The sequence below is a fragment of the Populus alba genome, chromosome 11 (assembly GCF_005239225.2).
Source record: "Populus alba chromosome 11, ASM523922v2, whole genome shotgun sequence".
Lineage (NCBI taxonomy): Eukaryota > Viridiplantae > Streptophyta > Magnoliopsida > Malpighiales > Salicaceae > Populus > Populus alba.
The window spans coordinates 2472391-2478434 of NC_133294.1; positions in this window are offsets into that span (position 1 = coordinate 2472391).

The window sequence follows — 6044 nt, forward strand, 5'->3', positions numbered from 1 at the left end:
CACTAGGAACCCTAACTGGCCAACAGAGATTCTATGGTACGTGACTGGTTACGTAAAAAGGAAAGATATTATCACCCCTTAAACGTCCTGCCTAAGGCAGGCTGCATTGCTATTATTTGTCATTTATTGCTAACATATATTTTTCATATCATGATGGTTTGCATATAATATTCCTGACTCTGGCGTCAGTGAATATTAAACTACAGATATTCCCAACTCTGGCGTTGGTAAATATTATGTAGATATCAGAGTGAATAAATTTAAATAATTACCGTTTTTTAATCCTGACTCTGGCGTTGGTGAATAAACAAATAAAAATCAATTTATATTTGTTATTTTTTACTCATGCAGATTATTTTTATTTTTACGTAGCTAAATAAGGTAAAAATACAATAAAATAAAATAAAATAAATTTTTATTAGTATTTTTTTTATTCCTGACTCTGGCGTCAGTGAATAAACCAATAACTTTATTTTATTTTATGTTATTATATTTTTTTTGCATGCAATTTTTATTTTTTAGCTAGATAAAATGCAACGAATAAAAATAATATAAATTTAAACCGGTGTTTTTTATTCCTGACTCTGGCGTCAGTGAATAAACCAATAAATTTACATTATTTTTATTCATGCATATGTATTTTTTATTTTTTATATATTTTTTTATTAATTATTTTTTGGGGCTGGGCTGGGCTAAACCCAGCCCAGCATACATATATTTTTGGGGCTGGGCTGGGCTAAACCCAGCCCAGCATACATACCTTTGGCTGGGCTCAGCTCAGCCCCACAGGGGCTGGGCTGAACCCAGCCAGTCCGACCGGGTCACTGGCCCAAGCCAGTGACCCGGTTTTAAAAAAACAAAACAGATGCACGCGTGATACAGATCACGCGTGCATCAACAGTGCGAAGGTAATTAAATTACCTTCGCACTGTTCAAACGTTATTTGAATCAACGAAGAACAGAAAAGAAAGAAAAAAAATGTATAGCGAAGGCGCACCTGTTTCTGGCGATTGAAGAAGATCGCGATGCTGGTGACTGTTACCCTCGTCCGGCTACTCTCCCCGCTGTGACCTCTCTGTTTTCCTTGCTTTTGATTTCTCGATTCTCAGTGTGAAGAAGCTGAGAGGTAATGGGTTCTTTGAGGTTTTTTTACTGATTTCGGGTTGCTTTTTCTGCAGGGATTCTCCTAATGGCGAAGATAATTCTCCTTTTTAGTCTGGTTTCTCGTTCTTGCTTTCACTCTGTTATTTTTTTTTTTGCTCTGTTTTCTCGTTGTTCTCTGTTTTTTCTGGGTTGTATTTTTTTGATCCTCCTCCTTTCTCTAGGTTGATCTCCCTTTTATAGAGACCCAGCCACTAACCAGTCCTGCCTTTGCAGGACTGTTATCTTCCACGAACGAGATCGTGGGTGAGAGCCGTGATCCACGATTGGATCAAATCCGTTGCAGATTTTCAGCCTGTTGAATCGAGATGGAGAAGACGAACACGGCTATTCCACCAGCAACGACGTCGTTTTGGCAACACTGTATTCCTACTATCAACGGCATCGTTTCGGCAACAGTGGCATTTTCATTTTGACCCCTGAACTTTGGAATTGTAACCGTTGGATCTCAATTGAATAAAAAATTCCTTTTAATTTTGCCCCTTTTTTATAAGTTTCAATTAAATCCCTCAATTGGTGCACTGTTTACAAAACAGTCCTTAATTCCTGGATTATTCAATTTGATCCTTAATTAATTCTTTCAATTTTCCCCTTTTTTTTGGATAAATTTCAATTAAGCCCCTGAATTTATTTAATTAATTAAATCAAAGTTTAATTAAGTCCACAAACTTATTAATTTTTTAATTTCATTAATTAAACTAATCCAAATTTTAAGTAAAGTTCCAAACTTATTAATTCTTTAATTTCTGACCAATTTATTCTCAAATCTGATAATTTTATCCCTAAACATCAAGATTTGTTGTCTTAACCCAATTGTCAACTATATTTAATTTTTATTATTTTGATCAAAAATTAGGTTATGACAATAATAATAAACATTTTATAAATTATTTCAAATAAAATAAGTAACAATCAAAATAATGAAGACCAAATTTGATAGATACAAAATTTCAATAAAAAAATGATAAGGAAAAAGCAAATTGCAATTATAAAAATAAGGACCAAAGTTAATATAAAAATAAAATTTTAAGAGATGAAATTAAAAAATAAATACTCAAATATATATATATATATATATATATATATATATATATAGCAATCAAAAGTTTGAGGATCAAATTTGATATAATCAACAAATAATGATATTTCTAAATTTTTCACAACTTCTGGAAAGTGTTTTCCCCTCAAATGTTTCAGGAAAACATTTTCCTGAAAACCAAGCCAAACTTTCATTTTACTGGAAAGTGTTTTCCATTTACCAACTTTCCTACTGGCAAACAAACACAAGAAAGTTTGGAAAAGTGATTTTCCGGAAATCACTTTCCGGAAAACAAACACAGCTAAAGGAAAAATATTTTTCTGAAAACCAAGTCAAATTTTTCTTTGACTGAAATTGACTGGAAAGTGTTTTCCGTTGACCAGAATGTGTTTTCCGTTGACCAACTTTCATAATGACAAACAAACACAGAAAAATTTGGAAAATAATTTTCCAGAAACTACTTTTCAAGAAACAAGAATTCTCTTAATTAAAACAGGCATAAAAAAACCCTACAAAACACATGTCATAACAGAAACATGCCGCATATTATAAAGGGACATAATAATAAATAAATAAATAAATAAATAAATAATACAGCTTTAACTCGAAATCTTTGTTGACTTGGGAAAGAAGATAGCCACAACCAAAGTCCTGTTGCCTTAAAAATGAAGGTATTGAATCTCTCGGAAGTCAAGTTCCGTTATTTTCAGGTATACTTTTCTTTGAAAAGAGTGTGGCAAACGCTAGAATTAGGAAAGGCGTTTCAAACCCGTGTTTCCAGAAAGTTTTTTTTAAAAAAAATTATTTTTATTTTATTATTATTATTTTTGTTTGGGCTTGAGGTGGGAAAGACTGGTCCTTGGAAAACTCAACACGGACAACTGAAGTGTCAGAGCAGTAAATATGGGACCAGATCGTTGGGTCTGCTGATCAACAGGTTTTACTGTTAAATTCTCCTAGATTAAAAAAAAAAATAAATATTCTGTTTATTTTTATATCTTAAATTTTTTTTAAAAAAAATTTATATTATATTTTTATATTGTTTTAATATATTGATATTAAATTTTAAAAAATAAAAAATATATTATTTTAAATATTTTTTATATAAAAAACACTTCAAAAAAAATAAATTAGTACAAATATATATATATATATATATGTGGAAAATAAAAAGGGAAAAAGTGATGTTGAAAGAGAGAAGTTTGGACTAAGAGTCATTATTATTCTTTTGTCAATACCAAAATATCAGTTCACATTTAAGGTTTTATTGTGGCAATTACTAACAACTTGCATACCCCGCTGTCGATCGATGGACTTTTTCATAGCGAGATGACCTCTTCTTAGCTCATTAACTTGGATCAAAATCATCTTTTCCTTTGACCATGGAAAGTTGACTTCTTCACTGGAATGTGATACAATTCAGCCTAATTTTTATCCCTTTCAGCCTAACACTAAATCAAGCTATCCTAACACTAAATCCTCATTTTATCCCCACCTCCGGCCATCTCTCTGCTCCTGTTTAATTATTGCTAAGGTGATTATAAGCAAAGATTATAATATTTTGAGCTTACAATGGAATTCTAAACTTTTGCAAAAGCTTATTTTTAAAAGGTTTTGATCAAACCTTTTCATTTTCTTAAAAATCCCGTTATTAAACAAAGACCACCATTTGTTGTTCTTTTATTTTATGATTACTAAAGCATATGCACTAAAGTTTGTTGTGTTTAAAGTTCATAAGCTTCTAAAAAGATTAATTGTATTTTTATTTTTCAATAAACACTAACAGAATATCTCATATGCCGTGAAACATGCATAAAGTAGCAGGTTTGTCTCTTTCGATAGAATCTCTAATTTCTATTGTTTTTCCACTGTACTGGATTGTAAGAGAACTGAATTAAAATTTATTGACAAATTCTCTTATGAAAGTAGTCTCAAGAGCATGCTTATAATTAGTTATTTTATCTCCATGTTAATATTTGCTGTCTTGTTACTGTGATAAATTAACTTTTTGAGTTTTTGAGCATGTAACCTGCTGTTAATACATAATACTTACTTTTAATTATCAGCTGATTCATATTGTTGTTTTGTTTTTTAGATGGATATTCAGAAAGATTGGACACCAGATGAAGATTGATTTTCTTGATGCTGCTGTTGCTGGATTTATTTTGTTGGAATGTTTTGCTTAACCACTAACTTGGAATGTTGATGGTTGCTTGGTTTTCTTTGGTTGGTGAATTATCATGCAAATGTTTTGTTGTTGGATGTGGTCTTTTGCTGACTTTTTGCTTGGTTTGCTCGAATTGGAATATGAAACTAAAAGCAATGCTACAATTTATTTTTGTTTAGAAAAACAAAAGGCTCAACAAAAAAAAAAAAACAAAGAAGCTAATTTGATAATGTCTAATTGGATTTTGTGAGATTTATTTATCAACGGGATTGGTTTTATTAAAAAAACCCAAAAATTGATTAAAAACCCTATAAAAAAACTAGATAAAAAATTGTTAAAGCCGAGCTAAAATAATACTAATCAATGAACCTGATATTATTTGTGGATTGTACTTCATAATTTATTTTAATTTATATTTTTTAACATTATTCAATTTCATGCATAAAATCATGATTTTTATATGTTAACTCAAATTAACTCAAGTGTTTTTTTATGAATTGTTTTTATAAAGTTATTATCCTAGTTTTATGACCCGATTCATTATTTTAGTAAGTTAATTTGTATTGATTTTTGATTATTTTTTTTATATTATTTTAATTAAATTGTTTCTCAATTTATTATTTAATATCAGTTTCATTAATTATTATTATCTTCTCCTACTTTCTAGATCTTTTTCTACGCATGATTTATACATCTACCAACTACTAAATGTATTTTAAGAATTTAAAATTCTAGATTTTTCGAGAGATTGGTGTGAGAAACCAATATAAACAAGTATAAAGGAGAGGTCATTTCCTATTTTGTAAGTTTGTGTTTTGTATTACAGTGCATTATATTTTTTAACAAATATTTTTTAATTAAAATATAATAAAATAATATTTTTTTATTTTATTTTATTTTTATCATAAATATATCAAAATCATCATAAACACATTTTAAAAGAAAATAACAATTTGATATTTTTCAAAAAATTGAGGCATGATGTGTCATCATGAAAGGGAATAAGTGTAGTGAGTTGTTAGAATTGACTAGTGTTTTGTATTATATTATTAATATAATGTATTTTTGTCACTTCCAACACATACTTCACTTAAATAAGATATTATAATATTGATGCGAATTATATAATACCATAAGTAACAAATCTCTTATGGATTCATCTATTTGAACGTTAATGTCTCTGGTTCTACAATACCATATTTGTTCATCAAAACATACATAGTTTGTTCCTAAAATACTATGTAGTTGGATGGGATCAAACGTGTCACAAACATGAAACCTAGTGAAGATCGAAGATCAAAGATCAAAACTCATCTATCAATGCAAAAATTTGAACACTTTTTTTTATGTAACATCAAAAACTTTGAACTGTAGAGTTTGATGTAAAAATTTATTACACTTTTTTTTATGTCAGAGACACACTCTTGGATGCTATCTATGAGTAAGTAACCACTTCTGAGTGTTAAACCACTAGAGAGAGCCCGCCAACTCAAGATCGACTAGAGAGTGCACACTTGTGTGTGAGTTGGGGTGCACAATTATTCCTTGGAGATTACTATCCTAATACTATTCTAGCTCAAGCACATTTAACAACTTTGGAGTTGAGGCTTATTTACAATATACATCAAGCACTAGCTAGTTTTAAGCAAACTCACTAATCATGATTGGAACTCCCAA